General features: G+C 43.3%; 1 protein-coding gene and 1 long non-coding RNA gene across 2 annotated transcripts in view; one reads left to right on the forward strand and one right to left on the reverse strand.

Annotated features, from left to right (window-relative positions):
- The first annotated feature begins 273 nt into the window (after positions 1-273).
- Positions 274-23918, forward strand: part of HRH1 (histamine receptor H1) — a 62759-nt gene continuing 39114 nt past the window's right edge. The window contains exon 1 of the mRNA XM_039886746.1: positions 274-355. The gene's annotated coding sequence lies outside the window, so the exon portion shown is untranslated. The remainder of the gene's footprint in view (positions 356-23918) is intronic.
- The window catches only part of LOC120621466 (uncharacterized), a 51698-nt gene continuing 43941 nt past the window's right edge, over positions 16162-23918 (reverse strand). The window contains exon 3 of the long non-coding RNA XR_005658160.1: positions 16162-16966. This is a non-coding gene — a long non-coding RNA (uncharacterized LOC120621466). The remainder of the gene's footprint in view (positions 16967-23918) is intronic.

Genomic DNA, 23918 nt, shown 5'->3' on the forward strand with positions numbered 1-23918 from the left:
CAAGGCGCAGAGCCCGAGGCTGGGGTTCTTGTGGGAAGCAGCTCCAACCCCGGGGCGGGCAGTGGCAGAAGGTGTTCGCGCCCAAGGCGCCCCCCTGGCACCTATTCCCGGCATTGGGGCGGCCCTGGGAGCGCTGAGGAGGAAGCGGGGGCTGCTGCAGGCTGATGGGGCCTGGGTCTCCGCCTCTCTCCCTCGGTCCCTCCCCGCTGCCCCCCTCCGGCGCGACTCCTCCCCCGGCGCCCCGCCTCTTCAGCCGGTTGCCTCCGCGCCCCCGCAGCCGCTGCCGCAGCAGAGCACCCAGCAGCCTGGCCGCCGCGGTCGCCGCACCACCAAACTTTCCCCGGAGCCAGCGCTGGTGAGTTAGAGGGGGGCGCGGGCAGGGCCGGAAGTGGGACCGCAGCGGAGAGCCGGGACTGTGCGCGGGCCAGGCTTGCGGAGCTGCAGAGACCCCCGGAGCTGGCCAGCATGGGGTGGGCGCGCCTGCAGGGCCTTGGGACGTGGGCGGCTTGGGTAGGGTCAAGTAGCGCGGCTTGCTCCCTGGCCCCCTCCCGGGTACTCAGCTCTGGCCCCAGTACCTTGACGCTCAAACACCTGTGGCTTCTCGCGGGTTGGTCAGGGTGCGCACCCCAGCGCCACGGCTTCCAGGCTCCGACGCGGACAGGGCTGGTCTCCAGTTCTCCCAGAGCTGCCCGGCTCGGCTCAGAGTTTGATGATAACCGTAGTCCCAGCCCATCCATTGAGTGCGTTGTCTGTGCCAGATGCTGGGCATCCAGGATCTCTTTCGGTTCTCCCTGTCATTTGATGAAGCGGACATTATTATACCCATTTCACAGAGGAAGAAAATGAGTCTCAGAGAAGGAAGGTTGTGTTCAGGACCACCAACGAGTCAAGGAGGGAGCTAGGATTTTGAGCCATAGTCGGCCTGACTCAAACCACTTTACCGCACGTGGACGAACCCCAGGTTCAGCATCACCAGGAGTCGGGTGTGGGAAGCGTCAAGACCACCGCCCACGGTCTCCTGCAGCCGGGTTGCAAGAGCAGGTGTAGCGAACCACATCCTCTTCATTGTACGGTCCTGAAAAATAGATGGCTATCACGGTGAGGGAGTGGATTCTGGTGGTAGAAATGCACTAGAGCTGCTTCTTTAGCGCATGGGTGAGAAGGCACCAAATTCTGAAAGTTGCTCTCCATTTTTCTGGAAGGAGCCAAGGAAGTCAGGAACAGGAGCACAGCAGTTTTTCACGGAAGCCACTTTCCCTCTCTGGATTATTACCTCCTTTGTTTCCCCACCCCACCCCAAGAAGAAGACCCCACCCAGAATCCCTGAGTCTCTCTGGGTGTCCCTCTGCCTGAGAGCTGGGAGCGCAGAGATTCTCCAGGCAGGGTCTCTGTCCTCCGGCAGGGGGCTCCCACCTCAGACCTGGAGCTCGACGTTAGGGAATAGGGCTGGGAGTACTGTGTGAGCAAACTCCCCTGGCGGGAAGGTGCTTGGGGAACTCATTCCATGATGGAGAGATAGGCCCTGTGACCAGAGCACAGGTAGGAATGCACCTCCAGAGCATGAAGGAGAAGGGAGTTGGGGGTCTGATAGGGCGGGGCTTGAATACCCCAATTGTGGCTTTTATCTTGGAAGCAGCAAGAATCCAGCAGGGACTGGGAAAGGAGAAATGGATGAAATGATCAGAGTATTGTTTAATCCCATTTAGTTTTCACAGTAGTCTTGCAAGATAGGTACTATTATTGCTAGCCTCATCAGTCTGTGAGGCTCAGAGAGGTTAATTAACTTTCATGAGGTTGCCCAGCTGGTCCATGGCAGAGTTAGGATTTAAACACAGGTCTTAACCTTAATCCTTCCCGTTTATCAGTGAAACTCAGGCTGTGGACCTTAGGTCCCTCCTGCTTGTGGCTGGCAGCAGCAAAGGTGAAAAATAGAGAGATGCCAGGCTACAGGATCCCTGATGCCCCCGCACCTCTTTCATTTCTTTCTGATAGGTGTCTTGTCACTCACAGGAATCCCTGATACCCCCATGTAAACACTCTAATATCTTCAGGGCTTGCTAGACTTTCACATGCAAGCTCAAGGCTTCCTGAGGCTGCCAGCTGTCTCAAGACTTATTTTCCTTGGTGGAGTAATAGTCTGTAGGGAAGCCTGGTACCATTTTCAAGTGTGACAGAAAATCCTTGCAAGGTAGGGGATGACCCAGTACTGCCTGTCCATGATTTCAGAGCTAGGTAGAGTCTAGAGCTGTCTACCAAGAACCCTGTAGCCTGGAAGAGTTTGGGCAATTCTGGGCTGGGAGTGGTTCCTCCTGGCCCTCAACTGAGTGTCCAAGGAAGAACTTCCTCCCCTTGGACTTTCTTAGAATTCCATGTTTTCACTTTTCTTTTCGCAGGCAAGAAGTGCCTAGTAGAAATAGTGTGGCCCGAAGAGGGGCCATAGCAAAGAGATCAGAAGTGTAGATTCTGGAGCTGGCTCAAATCTCAGTGCTGTCACTTAGGAGCTGTGTGGCCTTGGGCAAGTTGCTACACCTCTCTGTTCCTCAATTCCCCTTTTTTAGAATAAGAGTGTTCATAGCACTTCCTCACTGGGTTGGTGAGAGCATTGTGTTCCTGTACATAAAGCACCTAACTGATGCCATGTAATACATAAAAATGCTATTTAAACATTAGTTGTCACTAGTGTTACTATGAAGGTCAAACAGACCAGCTTTGTACCCTGGCTGTGCCACCTGCAAGCCTCTTGCTTTCTCCTCTGTATAGTGGCAGTGGGTCTAGTGTTAGATATAAATCTGTCCCAGAAGTCTTAGTGCAGTCTCAAGCTTTAAATAGGCTAAAATTCCAAGTCTCAGTGCAGACTTATTTAAACTTCTGGCACTCGACTAGGTACTCAGCAAACACTAGGCATTACCACGATTATCGCTATTATAGCTAACCTCTCCCCTTCATGCTGTAACTTGAACTTCATGCTCTGCCTTGGTTCTGAGGAGCATAGATTTGGGACAGTTTTCTCACTTGTGTTTTCTGGCAGAAAAAAGGCTCTTTCCGTCTTTCAGCCCAGGTTCTCTCTTCATGGTCATTTCTCAAGTCCCGAAGGGACATATGTGGGCCTCTTGGTGGTGGTAGGTGTCAGAGGGTAGATTTGAAGTTCATTTTATAAGGTCTATGTGCAGCTGCCCTGTCCTCACCAAGGCAAAAGTGTGAACGGACCACTCTAGCTGCCTTTCAGATTGTCCCTACTGGTGGGATATTTTGTACACCTTTCAGGTAAAATGGACACATCTCGAGTTCTAAAAATTTCTTCCCTTAAAAACAGAATACATTTTGTTTTGTAGAGTAAAACAAGTGCAAGTTTAGAACCTTAGCCTTGGCCCTTTGAGCCGAGTGACCTTGAGCATCAGCTTCCTCATTAATAGCCCAAAGGGGCTATTAATCATATTTCCAGTGTCTGTTTCTCAGGAGTAATGCCAGGATGGAAAAGCAGAGAAAAGAAGGGAAAAAACGGGTTGTAAAAATGGCAAAGAATTACATGCAATTGTAAGTAATTCTCATTAGCATTCAGACCAGGCATTAGCTGTAATTGCTCCTGATTCAAGACGTTTATCTGAAAGATGTACCTGGCAGAGGATCATTCAAGCTCCGATCACCTGCTGCCCTCCCTTTCACAGAGACACTGAGCATTTCTGAATTGCGGGATGTAATTATAATAAAGCTCCCGTATCTTATTTATAAGTGACTCACTTCTGCCATTAATGGTAGCAGAGGATTCAGGCACACACTCATTGGGAACAATGCCAGCGATGCCGTGGGAGGGGAAGCCAGGATGCCTCTCCTCTTTTATGCATTCATCTCCCCTGTTATAATTCTCCATTGATAATGCACGAAGATCACATGGGCCAGGATCGAAGCTGACAGCTCTCCATTTGTGCAGCAGCTTGGATGGCAAGGACCATTGAAACTTGATGCTGCCAGCAGAATGGATGTTAGAAATCATTACTTCACACCAGAGAAGATGGAGCAAAGGAGCCTGAGGAAGGCACCTACCTCCAGGGAGTGCTTAAAAGCATGGACTCTAGTGTCCAACAGACTTGAGTTTGAATGTGGTTCTGCCAGCTTGTTAGTTGTGGTATGATTTTGGCTATCTTCTCAACTAGACTCTCAGCTCTAATAGAGCAGAGACCATGTCTATCTTATTCACCAGGATATTCACAGCTTCTAGAACTTAGAAGGGGCTCATGAATGCCAAATAAATAGGTGGCTATATGAATAACAAATTGCTTGATTGAAGCCCAGCTTTCTCATCTGTAAAATGGGGCTAATATAGCACCTGCCTTGTAGGCGGTTGTGAGGACTGAGTGAGGAAATGTTACCCACATAATAAGCACTCAACACTGCCCTTGATGACAAATTGATGAGCAGAAGCAAGGACACAGCTGGCCTAATCTGGGAGAGAAAACTTTTTTCCCACCCTCAGATCAAAAAGGGCAATAATGCTAGTCATAAAAATCCCTGTATTTATATAGCACTCTACAAAGGGCGTTCATATCCATTATTTCCTAATAACTAGACAGAATGGCTATTCCTGTTTTACAGGTGAGGAAACTCAAGTTCAGAGTGGTTAGTGGAATGCCCAGTCACACATTTTAGAAGCAATGAGAAATGGAATATAAGCTCTGACCTACCACCTGTTACTGCTGAGCTCTGTATTGCCCCATAGAGGGTGGAAGGTGTAGTATTTAGTATTCCATGAACATGGTATCTCTCTTCATTATTTAGGATATCTGTAACTTCTCATGGTATAGTTTCCTAATTTCCCCTTAGTGATCTTGCATGTCTTTTGTTAGATATATTCTTAGTCATTTGATAAGTTGCATGCTATTGTAAATTTTACATATATGTATAATTTACATTATGCTCTATTTGTAAAAATATGTTTGCACTTTGCATATTGATTTAGTATCCAGAAATCTTGCTCAACTCTCAGTAATTCCAAAAATTTATTCGTAGATTTATTTGGAAATACTGTGTATACAATTATAGGAGGTACAAATAACACTTCTGTTTCTTCCTTTCTGATCCTTTCATTCCTCTTTTTTTTTTTTCTTTTTCCTTTATTTCTTGCCTTACTGTCCTGGCTAAGACCACAGTACAAGAATGAATTAAAGAGGGGATCGCGGGCATCTTGCTTTTTGCAGCTCTTGGGAGGAGCTGTCCACATTTGACAATTAGATATGATGTTTACTTTAGGGTTTTGGTAGATAATCTTTATCAGATTAGAGAAGTTCCTTTCTATTCCAAATTTGCTGAGTGTTTCTTTTCATTTTAGTCATAAATGGAAGTTTTGGTTTTAACAGATGTTTTCTCTGCATCTGCTCAGATGGTCATGTGATTTTTCTTTGTCAATCTGTTAACATGGTGAACTACATTGATTTTTGCTTTTCTGGAATAAACCCAACTCAAGTAGTCCTATAGCATATTTGTTGCTAGATTATTTCTGTTCACTTTTTTGTTTAGAATTTTAACATCATGCGTTCATGAGTGAGATCCACTGGCAATTTTCCTTTCTGGTGCTTACTTATCAGACTTCGGTGTCAAGGTTATGCTGGCCTCACGAAATGAGGTGGGCCGTGTTCCCATTCCTTCAGTTCTCTAGAACGGATTGTGCAAGCTGGGCGTTGTTCTTATTGAATATTCGGTGGAACTCACCAGTGAGGTCCTCAGAGGGTAGAAGCTAAAGTCGGGGCGGGAGTGAGGAGGACAGCCAATTTCAGCTCAATCTAAGGAGGAACTTTACGACAATGAGAGGCTGAGGCTGCCTCAGACAGGAGTGAAAAGGGACTGTGACCCTGTCTGTGCTGAGTGCTGTGTGGAGAGTCTAGCCTTGGACACTGCATAGGGTTCTTTCAACCAAAGATCACAGATGAAGGGAGATCAGCACAGAGTGAAAGTCTGATGTCTGTGAGCTCTGCTTGAGTCTCCTCTTGCTTCTGAAATTGCTGCGGCTGCAGACCGGGTACTTGCCATGAATTATTATTCCCCAGTTCCCACAGATGGAGAGACCTGACTCCATGGACCATTCTTCTTCTAGTTGGCAGAAGAGGTTTTTCTTCTCCATAGTATCGGTTTGTCTGGATTACCTAGATTATAACCTGGGACTACACCCATCTTGCTGATTCCCCTTTCCCGGGGTAGCCAGATTTGGGAAAGTTTCTTAGTGGAAATCTTCCCTCAATCTTCTTTTACTAAAGTGTTAGGCACTGTGCCAATTTATATCATCTCTCTTAATCCGCCTACCAATGAGGTAAGGTAAAGTAAGGTAGTTACTTTACTCCCATTATTCAAATTAGGAAAACAAGGTTTCTAGTTGTCATTATTTCAATGGTTTCATTATTTCACACTAAATTTTCACTCTCTAACCTGTTTGAGTTTGAGGGTAAGATAAAAGTCTAACTTAATTTTTTATTCACCTGTTTAACCAGTTGTCCCCATTATGTTTACTGATTTTTTCTTCCTTTCTTCACTTATGTTCCCTGTATCAGACACTAACTTACTTAACCTTATCTTCCAAAGCAAAGCTGCAGCATTACACAATTCCAGGGGGCACTATTCATACAGTTTTCTATCTTGGGGCTCAGGGTGTGTGACCTGGAAACCCTGTCATTAGCAGTTTTCTTTCCAGGCTGTCTCTTCTGGTCTTGAACTTTCTATTGTCGACCATCAGACAGAGTCATGGCAGGAAATAGAGGGCAAATGCCAACTGGGCACAGCACAGATGGAGAGGAGGGGTTGGGATCTGTGCCACACTGCTTTGATGATTATCTGTATAGTATATGTTTTCATAGCCAGCAAAGTCACCTGCTTTCCCCTTCTTTTTTTTTTTCTTTCAAACTTTCTAGGCAATTTTCAGTCAATTTGTTCTTTTGGAAAAACTTCATTTATTTACTAGCTGGCTTTTCTCTGTTCCTCGAGAGAATCATTATTAAGTAAATCCACCTGCTGTCCCTCTGCCTAAGCCCATGTGAAGTGCAGTTCCATCTCCAGCCCACACATGTGGTCTGGAGAGTCTGTCGATATAACCGTTGATCTTGGGCCCATAATGAAAGTTTCATTTTCTTTCCTCTGTCCATGACCTCTAACTGCTTATATGGCAGGTCTAGCCTGATGTACCTAATATGGACCTCTGGTAGATCCCGGTTTCAGTTTCTCTGGAGAATGATGGTCTAGCTCTTCAAAGCACCTCCAAAGAGCTCCCCAGAGTAAATTTGGTGGAAACCAGAAATTCTGCATTTAAATCAGACTGGCACAATCTCCTGAAAACATGGTCATGTGAGTCAGAAAGAGACAAAATGTAATTGTAGATATAAATTCAATTATATAAATGATACCCATAAATTTAGTTTACAGTTGTGAGCAAAGGTTCCAGGGCCAGATGACGTAGGTTTCAGTCTGGCTCTGCCACTCTCCAGAGTGTGTCCCTGGCAAGCAATGCACCTACCTTTGCCTTGATTCCTTCAGCTCTCCAGTGGGGTTAGTGATTGCATTAACTGACAGGATCGTCATGAGTATTATAACATTGAGTCATGAAGTGCCAAAGAATTAATATTTGAAAAGCATTTCAATAGAACCTGGTAGCTCATAAGTGTTTATTAAATAAACCAACTAATAAACAAAGATATATGGATTTCTCTTCCCACAAGAAATTAGGAGTCATTTTGTCATGTTTCAAAACAAATCCCATTGGGTTTTTTTAAATTTAGAATTGTATTGATCCTGTACATCAGTTTCTGACCTGCCTCATGTGATTAGAGTTTTCTGTGTAAAGATGTTTTCTCTCAAGTTAGACAGAATATCCGTGAGGGCATGCTGCATGCCACTTTACTGAAGCTCTCCAAGGTAAGATTCTTTTAAAAAGTGCTAGAACCTAGAGGCAAGTGAGTTTAGGGGCACTAAGTGGGTTTCAGAATCTAGACCTAGACTCACATCCTGATGCCATCAATAGTCACCGCTTTATTCTCAGAGGAAGCATTTTAATCTCCCTGGCTTCAGTTTTCTCATTTGTAAAGGGGCAATAATCATAATCATGATCTTAATCATACTCATCTCACAGCATTATTGAGAGCCTCTTCCCGCAGATCTTGCAATGACCGACACCTTCTCATCACTGAGGACTCAGATATTCCCTCCTTGGAGACGCCTTCCCTGACCACCCCATTTTGACCCCCACCCCAGTGCAGTCACTCTCCATTGACTTTCTTCATAGCCCCCATCAGATTGCCAGCTCCAAGAGTGTTAGGGGTGTCATCTACCTGGTTCACTGCTATACCTGCAGTGCCTCATCAATTAGCACCTTGCACCTAGTAGGTGTGCAGTAAAAATTAATTGGATAAAGAAAGTAAGATCACAGCTAAATCCTCAAAGATAAGGGCATGCCCAGATTGTGCAAATGGTGGTGAAGATTATTAAGACGGTGAATGTCCCGAGCACTTTGTAGCATTCACACACCTGAAAATACTATTAGGCTTTGTGAAAGTAGTAAAAAACACTGAGCAAAGATGAGCTCTTTTCATGATTGTATCAAGAGCTCAATAAATATTTGTCAGTCGTTTATTGATCGATTCTCACTGGACATGACCGAGACTCTGAGAAGCTCTATTAATGAGTCAGGAATACAGAACAGGGTCTTCTCCCACTGCTCAGTCCTGTTGGGGGGGTCGGAGGGGGTCGATAAATAGCACTCTTTTGCCTGGCCTGAGTTCTGGACCAACTGAGAATTAAGACAAAGAGCAAGGCAGCTGGAGAACAAAATGTCACTGTTATTAGTGATCAGAGTAACATCGGAGCATGCGGGCTGGCTAATACCAAAAGCCAGAATTGGATGGGGTTCCCTGCCTGTCCCAGTGCAGGCTATGCTGGGTCCTGCAGAGGGGCAGCCCCTTCTTTCTGGTGGAGAGCAGAGTCAGACACATGCTTCCCACAGGCAAACTGGCTCCTAAAAGAAGCAGAAAAGGGCCTGAGATTTACTTGCCTATTTTGTCTCTCAAACTCACTCATAAATAATGTGGCACCATATATAAACCCATGGGAGGAGCCAATAAGGATGGGGAGAGAGGCTGGAGTATGAAGCTAGTAAAACTCCCATTACATGGAAAGAAACATGAAGAAGGAAACAGGGCAAGAAGCCGTCGGGGGTAGGGAGGTGAGCTCAGGAGAGACAGAGAGATCCAGAGGTCTCTGATGCCAGTTCATTATGTGTACCAGCAGAGTATGAAAGAAAGTCCCTGACCTTTCTGAGCCCTTCCATCCAGCTAACCGAGGAAAGGAACTGTCATCTATTGTGAAAGGACTGCCTGGCCAGGGCTTTCCATTCATTATATCACCCGGTCTTCTTGACAACCCTGTAAAATAAGTATTAGTATGCCCATTTTTTAAATAAAAAAAACTGAGGCTAGGGCTATTGATTAACTTATGCTAGAGTGGAATTGAAGAGGCCCATAAGGAGGCTATTGCTATTGCCCAGATGAGAGAAGATGGTTCCTTGGACCAGCGGGTGGCGGCAGTGGAGAGAAATGGACAGACTGAGACTGTTTTGGAGTAGAGGCGTTAGGATTGACAAGTGATTGAGTGTGGTGAGGTTGGATGGGGCATTACTGGAGGGCAGTGTTAAAGCAGTGCGGTTGGATAACTTGTGAGTCTTTTTGTTTTGCTTTTTGCACTTTGGGTAGGATAGAAGTGACCCTCTTGAGCAAAAATTATTCAAAGAATTAACAATTCCTGAGGTACCACATCTGCATATCTCAGCAGAACTGAAACTGATGATCACTCACTCTTAATTAGAAGTGCTAGCTGGAGCGTGCTTAGAATTAAAACACGCAGGGCTGAGGTAGGAGGCTAAAAGGAAACACTATGTATGACGACTTATAAGGAAGAGGATCTGGAGATATCCTCTCCCCCATTTCCTTCTTCCCTTGGAGGTGGCAGTTGGTACATCCCACTGCCTGCCATGTTCGTGGTGCCCAGCCACCTCTGCACCCTCCCTATCCCAGTCTGAGCTTAGGCCTTGTCCTCCCTCCCCAGAGTCCCTAACTTCCTGCCCCCAGGTAGCCCTCACTGTCCCCAAAGGGCTGTTTCCCAGGAAATTTCACCGCTCAAAATCCAGTGATATCCTCTGCAGCCATTAAGTAGAATGAAACCTGAATTACACCAACCGTCAAGATGTCTGTGATAAATGATGCATCATTAAGTGAAAAGAATGTATTAGACACTGACAGAGTAAGATGGCGGAGTGTAGTGGTCAAAAGCATGGGCTCTGGGGCCACACTGCGTTTGGATCCCAGCTCTGCCACTTAGTAGCTATGTGACCAGGAGCAAGTTCTTAATTTCTCTGTATCTCAGATTCCTCATCTGAACAGTGGGGATAGGCTTGTGAGGACTACAAAAGCACTAATACCTCTGAAGTGCTTAGCCCAGTGCTTGGCTCCTAGTAGCATTCAGTAAATGTCAGCTATTATTATGGCCATATCAATGGCCATAATTATACATGTTCACATACATTTATATGCACCTTTCTTTTCACCTCAGGTATGTGAAAAGATGCTCAACATCACTAGTCGTCAGGGAAGTGCAAATTAAAATCACAATGAAATATTAGCCATCCTCGCACCTGTCAGGATGGCTATTAACAAAAGTCAACAAATAACAAGTGTTGGTGAGGATGTACAGATACGAGAACCCTCATACACTGCTGGTGGGGTTGTAAATTAGTGTAGCCACTGTGGAAAATAGTATGGAGTTTCCTCAAGAAATTAAAAATAGAACTACCATATGACCCAGCATTTCTACTTCTGGGTATTTATCCAAAGAAAACACTAATTTGAAAAGGTACATACACCTCTATGTTCATTCCAGTATTACTAGTAATAGCCAAGATATTAAAGTAACCATGGTGTCTATATATATACACATACATACATATACACCACAATGCAATATTACTCAGCAATAAAAAAAAAAATGAAATCTTACCATTTGTGACAACATGGTTGGACCTAGAGGGTGTTATGCTAAATGAAATAAGTCAGACAGAGAAAGGCAAATACCACATCATCTCACTTATATGCGGAATCTAAAAAACAAACAAACCAAAAAAAAAAAAAAAAAAAAGCAAAACAGAAACAGTCTTAAAAATACAGAGAACAACCTGATAATTGCCAGAGGAGAAGGGATGGGGAGATGGGTGAAAAGGAAGATGGAGAATAAGAGGTATGAATTTCCAATTATAAATATGCAAGTTATGGGGATATAGTGTATAGCAAAGGGAATATAGTCAATAATATCCTAATAACTTTGCACAGTGACAGATGGTTACTAGCTTTATTGTCGCAATCATGTCATAAGATATATAAATATTGAATCATGATGTTGTACACCTGAAACTCATCTAATATTGTATGCCAACTATATTTTAATTTAAAAAGGTCACAGAGTGTGATCAAGGAGGGTAACAATAATAAGGTGGGTAAATTGGGTAGGGGGCTTAAGCAGTGTTCTGTGTAAAGAAAAGGAAAGTAGATGTAATAGTGGAGGGCATGGAGAAGAAGGGGATGTATTGACAGACATCATCCCCTCCTTTCATTTATACCCTGATCCCCAGACTGGCTTAGGTGACAGCATGCACTCATCATAATGCGAGATAAATATTTGCTTTACTTGTCTCAATCATGACTGTAAACTCCTTGAGAGATGGAAATTTTTGGTGTTTTTTTCTTTTTTCTAAAATTCTTCTTGCTCACTAAGTTAAGCTATTTCCTCCTCCACACCTGCTTTCCTCTGCCACATAGAGAGAGCTACAGACATAGATTGTGTTGCGCATTCTGATGTCTGGATCTTAGTAGAAGTCACTCCAGTTTTTGTGGGAGTCCACGAGTTATAGTTTCTCTACTCAGTCAAGCCCACTTATGTGACTCTACTTCCTTTTATGGAGTTCTTCGAATCTAGCTAGAAACAGCCTTGCAGCCTTGCAGTTCATTCCGGTAACAGGCTGACATTGGCCTTTTGACCAGTGGCTGGCAGAAGAAAAAAATCTCACTTAAGTTCTTGGGGCTGAACAGAATCCTTGCTAAAACCAAACAGACAGCGCCCAGGCCAGCAGCAAAGACGCAGAAAGGGGAAGCTGCAGTTGGAGTCTGTTTATGGGGCTCACATCCTTGCCGTGCACTGGGGATGCTACAGGGGACAGAAAGGCACAACTGTGCCTTTACAGGGTAGTGGAGAAGGCAGGTGCTGGACAACTAACAACATAGCAAGCTGTGATGTTCTCAGATGGGGAAGCACAGTGCTAAGGGAGGTTCGGAGAGGCTAAGTGACTGATCCAAGGTCACACAGCTAGTTTAGCCAACTGGAGTTTGAATTGAGATACTCTCTGATCCCTTTCCCCTGTTCTATGAAGCCCCTTAAGGTGTGATGCTAATTGCCTGAAACATTTTTGGAAATTGCTAAACATCATGTAAGCCTTCTGATTCTTCAGTTGGTACCTTAGGTTACATTTGTTCATTCATTCCCTCCTTTTATAAATATAAAAAATGGATGTTTCTGGGGGCTAGATGCTGTACCCTTTTTCCTGAATTTCAGGTTAGAGAGCAGAAATAAATCACAAAAGTAAGCTTTGAGTTTTTGATGTTGAGAGCTGACTGATACCCAGAGATTTTGTTTTCTCTTGGTTAGAAGTAGAAAAAGCATACAAGTGAATTGGGAAGAAAACTCAAGTGAACCTTTGGCTGTACAGATTGAAATGGAAAGCTTGAGTGAATTACAGGGATTTGGACACTCCAGGTTTGGAGCTGACATGGGGCCAGGTTGCCCCATCAGCACTGAGTGCTGTCATGATAAGCACACCATGCCCGTTTGGAACACTGAGGACTTTCTCTGGTCACTAAGGGAAACCAAGAACTTTTCGATGAATGCATTTTACTCCCTTTCATCCCAGACACAGAGCTGCTTGTCTATCCATGCACTAAATTTTACTTTGAAAACACTGCAGTTGGGAGTAGATCTCATCTTCTTGCTTATTGGTTTACAACGTTGCCCTCACACACCTTATCGATATAATAAGGGCATGTACTGAGCATCTGCTGTGTTCAGACATTGAGCTGTTTTCTCACTTGACCCTCTAAAGAGTCTTGGGAGGTCAGGATTATCTTCTTGTCTTAAAGACAAAGAGCCTGAGGCCACACACACTAAAGAGTAGATGAACCAGATTTCAAAACCAGATCTGACTCCCAGCCTGGTGCTCTTTACTGCATTTGTTTAGGAGAAGTCAGAGCTGCAAGAGACTTTGAGAGACTGTGGGGGCAGGTGTCTCCTTCAGAGGAGGAATGTGGGGCTGACAGAGGGAAGGTGACTCGCCAGGATTACACCTACCGTGATGGCAGAACTGGCTTTAGAAACCAAGCTCCCAACCTCTGCAGATAACCTGCTGGCTTCAGGCAGACTGTTCTCTTTCCAAGGCTTACCACATCAAATCTAGACTCATTCAGAGTTTTGTTCATAGGCTCTTCGCACACTGGTCCTCAATGCCTTTCACATACGTCCCCCTCACTCACCCCAGACTCCCCACTTGCCCCACCCATTCTGTACAACTTGCCCTTCCCCAGACATGCCTCATGCTTCCCTGTCACCATACCTTTGCTGTCGACGTATCCTCCTGCTCCTCTGCCCTCTCAAACCCTAAGTTCCCATTGAAATACACACTTAAAACAAGAAGAGTTTTATTCTGAGGTGTGTGTGTGTGTGTGTGTGTGTGTGTTAAAATATACATAAGAAAATGAGTGAATCCTATGGTTTGTAAATTGTATCTCAATAAAGCTGTTTAAAAAAAGGAAAAGGGGTCCTGAGGATGCCAGCTTTGGATCAGTTTGTCAAACATTTATCATGTACCTACTATGTGCCAGATTGTGCACTAGGCACTGGGAAGAAGAGGGGGACAAGACACGATCTTTTGAACTTATAGCCTGATGGGGAAGGTAAACCTAGATGCAGGCAGTCTCCATACATTAAGGTGTGTGTTAATGTTCACCAGGATTATGTGTGTGCAGCATCTGGGACAGAAGGAAGGGGCAATTATCTCAGTCTGAGGGTGTGTCATCAGAGTTTTAAAAGATGAGTAGGACTTAATTTAGCAAAATTATGTGAGACAGTCTTTCCAGGCAGAAGGTACAACCTGAGCAGAGCAAAATAACATCCAAAATAGCATGGTGTGTGCAGGAAACTGTAAGGAGTTAGGTTTTGCCAAGCATTAAATAAAGCTTAAGGGCAGGGGGTGACGGGATTTGGAAACACTTAAGAAACAGTCTCCCTGTCTTGGTCCCTGACTTGGTCTAACCTGGAGTCTTTTAATTGCACTGAATGAAAGTTTCAGGGTCACCAGAAGACCAAGGTGTGTGAAAGGGTTTTGATTGCCCATTTATTGTCTGGAACTTCACTCTTCATGGAGTGTGACATCACAGACATCACTTGGGAGCTTATTGAGCATACAGAATTTTAGGCCTCACCCCAGACCTGCAGAATCAGAGTCTGCATTTTAACAAGGAGACATGTATGCACAATAACGATTAAGGTAGCCATAGTGTTAAAAAGCATTCAGACTGCCCACTCTGCTTCTAGCCCCCTGGCAAAGCTGGGTTCTTGCTCCTGGAGTAGTCTTGGGCCCCCGAATAGGCATGTGGCATTGGTCTTAGAGGAGGACTGAAAGGGAGTTGACCCAACTCTGGGATAGCTCTAGAAGGGGAGATGTATGAACCCTTTTTATTACCTTCCTGGGGCCTCTTGCCTCATCTGAAGCAGGATAAAGTGGGACATCTAAACCTAACTCTCCTACTTATTCGGTAAGGGGAAAGTTTTTATATGTTTCTTGTTATAATAGTCTCCAAATAGAAGATATTTGGGCAAGAGATTTGGCAGATGCTACCTGACTCCCTCTGTGAGATGGTTTATCATCAAGGACAGGGCACCCAGTCCTTGTGTGTGTTACTTACTTGACAGACCCCATTTCTTTTCTGAGTGTTCTCTTGAGAAAGGGGATCTGACTACAAAGTATCCCCCAATTCCAAGGGCCATGAAAATCAAATCAAGCAGTTTGGATTTCCGTCAAAGGTATTCAGGAGCCATTGAAGAGTTCTAGTTGAATGTTGAATGTTGCTTATTGAAAGACCACTTTGCTGGCAGTGAAGAAGTAGCAAGAGGGTCTGGCGTGAGAAAGACGGCCCAATTGCGAAAGACAAGCCCTCGGTCCAGTCAGTGATGGTCACACAATATCAGCCCTCAGATGGCCCATACTTCCTTCTGCTAAGCAGGCAATGGCTTAAGGATTCTGAGTTTGTAATCTATCTAGCCTGCTGGAGACTCAAGCCACAGTTAAATTTGAAGCAGCAACTTAAAACTGGCTGAGAATAAAATTTGGAACCTTCTGTGGGCCATATGCAGCCAATGAGATCATCTGTTTAGATCTGGACAGTTTAGGAGCTGCTGGCTTGAATCTTGACCTCTCTTGGGAACCCCTCCTAATTCTCACGTCAGTCCCTGGGATGAACATGGGAGGACCTTCCACAGGACTCAGGACCTCCAGGACCAACTGAGAATGGGGAAGAAGAAAGAGAAGCAGAGGCCCAAAAGTCTTTTGTTGCTTTTGGTGAATCTATGAGGAATGAACTAGAGTGCTATTCAAAGTCACTCTCTGGAATCCTAGATGGAAGGAAGTTCCTTGGCTGAATAAGTTTGGAAATGCTGTATATCATATTTACAATACCCAGTAAAGTGTAGAGACTAGGCGGGGCAGACCCTGGCTTTGAATCTCATTTCCGTTGTTTACTGTGTGATCTTGGGCAATAAACTTCACTTCCTTGGTTTATTCAGTCTCCTTGTCTACAAAATGGGAATAATGTCAGTACTGATGACATAAAGTTATGAGGATTCATGAGATAGCGCATGTCTTCCACATTACAATGTAAAGGGTACCTGTTAAATTATTATTATATTTTTAGTATTAAATTATTAGTTATAAAAATTTATTTTAAATATATAAATTAATTTATTATTATTTTACCTTTAAGGTTCTGTGAAGCCCTGCAGTAAAATCTGCTTGACTTTGCTTAACCCAGTGTTTCTGAAATTTATTTGACCTTGGAGTCTCCTTTTTCATATAACATACAGGACTTTTCTAAGGAATCATGGTCTGTGGAGCTCTGGGAAAATATTGACTTTCGTGTTTTGGGAATAGTATGGGGAAGCCAATGTCTCTGAACCAGAATCCAGTCTAAACTTTGATCCTTCTGGATATAAAGAGTTGTGTTTCATCCGCAGTTCCTCCTCTATCTCCTGTTCCCCCAAGATCATCACATGCCAGAATTGTGGGGCTAGAAGTAGGAGGTGAGACTTAAGAGAGTTAAGCCCAGGCCTTGGAGAGTTAAGCCCAGGCCTCGGGGCACTTCTGCTTATTCTTCAATACCTCATTCCAATTTCCCTTTTCTCCAAAGATTTCCTGTCTTGCCAAGGCAGAATAAGTTGGCCATTTCCACATGAGAAGTCCCATGTTCCCTAGTGTAAACCTGACACTCAGCACATACCACATTGAACCTCACATCGAACCATAGTTATCTATTACATGACTATCTCCTCCTAGCTAGACTGAACTTCTTCAGGGCAAACATCATTGTTTGTCATCTCAGTACTCTCAGACAGCACTTGATCAAGACAAGATTTTATTCATCATCTTCTAGGGATTTCTAATGACTGAGCCAAAGAGAGGAGTAATGAAGAGATAGGCTGGAAGTGGCCATCTCAGCTCTGGCATCTCTGCTAGTTCCCATTACCTTGGAGGAAAGAGTCAGTTCTCTCTGATTGCCAAATGCATGGTTTGAGACCTTTCTGGAGTTCCTGAGGGAAGAGGCCCAGGAAGCAGGAAATGAAAACCGGGATCCTGCTGCAAAAGAGCAGAGAGAACCACAGAGGAATGATGATAAGAAAAGCCAGCTCCTGCTGCCCGCTCCAGAGTTCATATACCATGAACTGTAACATTATTGAGAGCTAGGTGAGGACTCTGTGGATACTTAACCTTGGAAAAAGACAGCTCTGAAGGCCAGAAGTGGGCCCTTAGTGCAAAGAGGCCTGGCTAATTCTGGAGGACTCAGAGGCCGGAGCTGGAACCTGGGAGGTGGCTCCTGGCTGGTCCCCACAGCTTGGGGACTCAGCCCAAGCATGTCAGGACTCCAGCAGTGGTGGGAAAAGTAGGTAAGGTGAGCTCAAAGCCAAGATGGAGACTGGGGGTACTGTCATGCACTAGACTGCCCCCACCACCCAGAGCAACATCCAGTAGAGGATGAAGCCTAATTCAGGCCGGTCCAACAGGGTCTCAATGGGGGAGCCTTAGTTTCATAATTCATGTGGATCAGGGCTCCTTGCCCCATCAGCATCTGGAGATTCAGAATGGTGAGCCAGACTGGAGGTGGGAGTTGGGATAGGTATGTTAAGGCCTGGTCACATCTCAGGGTCCTACCTGGGGAGGATTCCTTGGAGAAATAATAATAATGATAATGGGAGCTTCTATTATTACTGTGTACTTAATTTGTACCTTTTATAGTCAATCTCATATAACTCTCACTACAGCCCTTTGAGGTAGATATTTTATCTCCCATTTCGCAGATGAGGAAGTCAAGGAAGAGCAAGATAATACAAATTTCCACAGGTCATATATCTAGTAAGCAACAGAGCTGGGGTTCAAATTTAAGTCTTTCTGGCTCCCAAACCTTGGCTCCTATCTTTAGGCTACCCTGTCTGTCATTCCAAAGGAAATGGATAGATTCTCAGTTAGATTGACCAGGTCAGAGGGTCTGAATTCTTCGGACTCAATGCTTCCTTTTATAACAAAGCATTGGTGACACCTCTTTACCATCCTGAAATGCAGTTCATTCATAGATCTAATCTACCTGCAAATACTAAAAATAATAATCATAATAATGCATTCATTATATAGTAAAGGAGAAATAAAAGGAAAACCACTTATAATAAAATAATAATTCATATTTCACTACACAAATGCATCGGCATACCCACACTCCAAGATTTTCTGAAGGAGACAGATGCCTGCAGCCACATATAGAATCAGATAAATATAGAGCTACAAATGCAATTGGATGCAGATGTGTCGAATTGGCAACTCAAACCCTCGCAAGTAATTCAACGCTGGTAAAGCTCCAAAGAAAACAATGTACAGACATACCTTGTTTTATTGCACTGCGCTTTGTTGCGCTCCACGGATGTTGCATTTTTTAAAAACTGAAGGCAAGACCCTCCACCAGCAAAAAGATTACAACTCACTTTATTGCTGTGATCTGGAGCCGAACCTGCAGTACCGCCAAGGTATGCCTGTATCACCTTCCCTCAGTTGACACGATCAGAGGAATCTTGGACAGTTCAGAGCAGATTAAAACTGCAGTGAGTTTTGTGTTAGGGGTCTGGATTTAGATCATTACAAACAGGTTTTTCCACCTACATATATAGTCCAGGGAACATTTGAAAGGTGGGCAAGACAAAGGGCAATGCTCCATTATGAGGAACTTCACCAGCCACTGCCCACTAAATGCCAGTAGTGTCCTCCAAATCATTATAACTCAAAACACCCCAGTCATTTCCAGATGCCCCAGAGAAGGTGGTACCCCCACATATACAGCACTACTGAGAACCAGTCTTCTAGGTTAGCATAGTGGGGTGAGGTGGGGTCTGAGGTTTAGAGGCACACAAGCACCCACAAGTCTCACCCCTCCAACACACACAATGAATTCCCGGCCTCTGACTACAGTTCCAGGTGCCACCTACTGGTAAGCCTGAAGGTACCCAATTTCTCCGCTTGGCTCAGGGACTGGCCAGACTAATAAGCCTGTAGCCAAGGAGGAAAGGTGGGAAAGAAATTAATGAACATTGAGTGTTTACTCTCAGCTGGGCCCAAGGTCATACTGGTAATGAGTGGTGAAAGCATGATTCAAACAGGACTGACTCCAAAAATGATTTCTACGCTATTTTTAAAAATTAAAATTATAATTAAGGGGATTAATGGATTGAAAATCTCAAGATAGACACTGTTATTATGTAGTGTCCAGACCACAACTTGGATTCAGGTACAACCCCAGTCCTACGGCTCATCAGCTAACTAACTTTGAAATGGCACTCTTTTTTTATGGTGATCTCCTACTCATCCCTCAAAACCCAACTCAAACGTCATCTCATTTATGAGTTATCCCAACTCCTCCAGGGCGAGGGAGTCATACCCTCCTCTGGGCTCTATGCTCCCATTTGTAACTCTCACCATGACACTTCACACCCTGTGTTGTGATTCCTGTGTCTGTTCGCCCTATTTGATGGTGAGCTTCTTGAGCAGAGACCTTGTCTGATTCATTTTCAAACCCCCAACACCTTCCCCGCACCCCAGAAGCCCAACATAATGTCAGCCAGGTGCATCACAGACATCGGTAAGTGCAGAATGAATGAATGTTTGATCGAATCAATGCGCTTTGCTTGATAAGTTGCTCACAGAACAGACCCTTCCTGCTGTGTGACTAAGTGGAGCAGGTCAGTCACCTGGGATTTACCGGTTGTTTGTGGCTTCTCTTTAAGCACAGCAGCTTCTCGGTTGGCACAAATAGAGACAGGAGTCAGCGTGTTCCTGCCACAATCCAGCCTCCCTTTGAAGAGTTTTATCCAAAAAAGTTCCCTCCATGGGGTTTCTTTCAAACAAATCTGCATCCTGCAGTCATCTCTGTGCTCCGCATTCTGTTATCTGGGTTTGTCCTCCCCCAAACCGGAGCTTTCAGCAGCAGAGAAGAGGTGGTTGGGTTGTGTTTAGATCCAGGCCGTGGAGGGAGAGCAAGGGCTGCTCCCCTGACCCTGTCATCATCCTTCAGCACCCAGCCCTTCACCTTATGCGCACTTTGTTCCTCTTCTGTCTCCCTTAGAGTCCAGCTTCATGACCCTTTCTCACCTCTGGCTGCTGGGTGCCATCCTCCTTTTCTTCTGGTTCCACCTTTTCATCCTCACCCTTGTGGTCTATATTCCTCAGTTCAGGATATGGGGGCATCGCTCTTGAAGAGGGGCAGGAAGCCATGGGCTTTGGGGACAGACCTGGTTTCAAATCCCAGCTCCTTTATTTTTTAATTAGGTGCCTGGAACGGACAGTGTGGGTATTCTGCCCAGATCTTCCTTGCAGTTTCCATGTGACTCTCCTACTGTTTATGGTTGAATAATATTCCATTGTATGTGTAGACGACATTTTCTTTATCCATTCATCAGTGGATGGACTTTTGGGTTGTTTTCACTTTTTGACTATTATGAATAAGGCTGCTATAAACAAGTTTTTGTGTGAATGTATGTTTTTATTTCTCTCGGGCATGTATATACTTAGGAGTGGCATTTCTGTGTCTTATGATAACTACGTTTAACTTTTTCCAAAGAGACTACACCATTTTACTGTCTCATCAAGCATTCGTAAGAGTCCCAATTTCTTCACATCCTCACCAACACTTATAATCATTTGTCCTTTTTTACTTCGGCCCATCTAATGGGTGTGAAGTGGTATCTCATTGTGATTTTGATTTGTGTTTCCCTATAGCCTATCAGCTTATACAATTTAAAAGTTAGACAAAACATCCTGTTATTAATGTTGTGCAGAAACCAAACTCTCACAAGCTGCCAATGCCACATAAAGAGCACAGCCTCTATGGAGAGTACTTTGGATCTTACAGAATTTTAAATGCATAAACCTTTGACCAAGCCATTCCACTTCGAAAAGTCTATCTTACAGACAAAGTGGCACACATGTGAAGCAATGATCATATGAGGAGAGTCTGAAGTAGCAAAAGCTTGGAAATAACCATAAATATTCACCAAAATATCTATAGGATATTGGTTAAATAAATGATCATATATCCTTACATAAGTTATTATACAAATGTGAAAAAGAATGAAGCCAACCCATATGATATAGAATGGTTTTCAAGGACCATCTGTTTAAAAGAAAGGAAGGAAGGGAAGGAGGGGGAATGGAAGGAAAAAGAAAGAAAAAGATGAAGGAGGGAGCAAAGAAAGAAAGAAGGAAGACAGGGAGGGAGGGATTGGGGAGCAAAGCTCTTACACGGACACCTATGCTTGCATGTGCGTATCCTGACCCTGGAAGGATACACAGGACACAAAGATGCTTCTGAAGAATAAGATTTGAGTAGCTGAGGGACAGGACTTGGTTTTCACTCTACTTTCTTTAGTATCATTTTTTTTCTAATGCTGTGCATAATTATATGTATCATATATTCAAATTAATAAATAAAAGAACCAGAACAATGAAAAAATTCAGGCGCATAGGAGGTGCTTAATATATCTGTTCCCTTCCCCCTTACTGAACCAGCTTCCCCTTCTGCTAAACTAGAATGCTAAATTCTAGCACTGCCATCCTCTCTGAGCCATTGTGAGGATCAAGTGCAATAGTCAAACGAGAACAGGCTTTGAAAGGTGTCTGATGCTCTACTGAAGTAGTAGTAATACTGATATCATTGTTTTTTAAGGGTTTTATGGTCACCCCTCAGGCCTAGTGACTGAAATTGTCCAAGTGACTGAAATTCTGTCTCTGGGCCTCGATTTTGTCATCTGCAAAATGGGCCCATGCTGGTCTAATGTTGGGTGATTCCTGACCCTGCAGGTTTGGAAGACTTCCTGCTTATTCTCACAGGAGTTGCCCCATCTCCTCCCTCCCCAACTGACTGAAGTCTCCTCAGGATTATGCAATTGTGAATGGAAGTGTTCCTTCTATTACTACTCAGGGTTATGCAATTACAGATCTGCCTTCTTTCTAAACCTCAGGATAGGGTGGGGCTAGAGGGAATCTCAAGGCCTGGAATAACCCGACCTCAAGGCTATTGCTGTGAGGCTTGCTTGCTACTGATGAAAAAGGTTATCCTTTGCTCTGCTGATTAAGGTGCCAACAGAATTGTTTTCAATAAATTAAAAATTTTCAATCTCCTGTGACAAAAACACAGATGTTTTTAAAAGAATATGGAGAGATCCTAAGAAACTGGGATTGCCCATTTGGAAAGTCAACTAAAAATGTATCAAGTATATATTTTTTTTACTACAAAAGTTATGGTAGCAGAATTACAAAACATTCGAAAAATAGAAGGAAAAAATATCTTCAGAATTCTCAACCCTCCAATGTAACTCCCACCACGGGGGTATTTCTGTATAGTTGTAGAAATGTGAACATAGTATACATTGAGTTTTATATCTATTCTTTTAACATATGTTATAAATGTTATAAGTGGTTTTCCATGTTGTCTGTAAACTCAAATTGTAATGACAATTCCAGCCATTGATTGTGCCTTAATTTGCTTAATATTTCCCCATTGTTGGACATTTAGATTTCATCTTGTTTTTTCTATTATAAAAAATGTAATGCTTTACTGCATGTAATATAGAAAATGGTTTTTTAGAGAAGTATTTTTTAAGACAAATCAAAAAAGAGATGTTAATGGCCAGAAAACATTCTAGGGGAAAATATTCAACTTCATCAATAAATAAATTAAAATTAAGAGAACCATATATATCATTTGTTTAACTTTATCAAATTAATATTCAGTTTTTGAAAATGACATTATTCAATGTTGCTAAGAATGCAATGAAAGCATAAAACGATATGGCTTTTATGAAGAACAAGTAGTTATATATCTCGGCAGCCTTAAAGATATTTATGCCTTTTGACTCTGTAATTCTACCTGTAGAAATTTATCCTAAAGAAATAATCAGTTATCTACATAGCATTGCAATTCTATTTATACATTAAAAAATTAGAAACACCCTCAAATATTCAACAATAATAGAAGGAAAAAATATCTTCAGAAATCTCAACTTTGCAGAGTGCCAGGGTTTGGAAACAACAATAAGTTAAAGGTTGGTAATAGGTGGTAAATCTGTATGATAGAATTTTTATGTAGCTATTAAAAGTTATGTTTTTGAAGAATATATAATGACATGAAAAAAAGCTTACAATGTCATGTTAAGTGACAAGTAGAGGATGCAAAACCAAACTGAAAATGGTGTCATCCTAATTTTAGAAGAGATTTATTTTAATACATTATGTATATAATGTTACATATACGTATATAAATATACATGAACATGTACACACATATATAATGTTATTGATGTAATTTATACATAGAGAAAAGACTGGAAGGAAATATGCCAAAATATGCATCAAAATGTTAACTTTGGAGATGGAATTAGGAAATATTGAACATTTTAATTTTTTAAATATTTTTTTCTATTTTCCATAGCAATACTTTTCTTATTAGAGTAAAACAGTGCATATTTTTTAAAAAGCCTGATTATATATTTTAAAAAATCAGATTCTCAGGTCAAAGAGGATTGTACAATCTTAGAGTTTCATAAAGTCTTATCATTAACATACTACATTAGGAGTTGCAGATGGGTGGGCCATGAGCATTAGCCAGAAAGTGGATGAATTTGGTTTGGATGGCCTGCTCAAATTTCACAGAAAATTTTGTATTCTCTGCTTCTGTTGAAAAAAATCAACAGATTTGCCAGTACTGGGCCTATGTTCTCACTTGGCAAACTTGACCAGAGCTGAGAGGCAGCTGGCCTATTTGGTTGCAGCATGCGTGTGCCAGGTCTCCACAGTCCCCCCTTGCTTGACTTAGTCCTGTGCTTGGAAATCAGGTTCATAGCTTAGTCATCTGCACATTCCCAGCCCTTCTCTCAGGCTGTACCACATGCTTGTTGGATGACTTCACAAGGAATAAAGGGATGTCCAGAGAAGAATGGTGTGTTGCCCAAGGTCGCCCAATGACATGGTGGCAGAGCCAGGACCAGAATGC

The sequence above is a fragment of the Pteropus medius genome, unplaced genomic scaffold, assembly GCF_902729225.1.
Source record: "Pteropus medius unplaced genomic scaffold, Ma_sr-lr_union100, whole genome shotgun sequence".
Classification (NCBI taxonomy): domain Eukaryota; kingdom Metazoa; phylum Chordata; class Mammalia; order Chiroptera; family Pteropodidae; genus Pteropus; species Pteropus medius.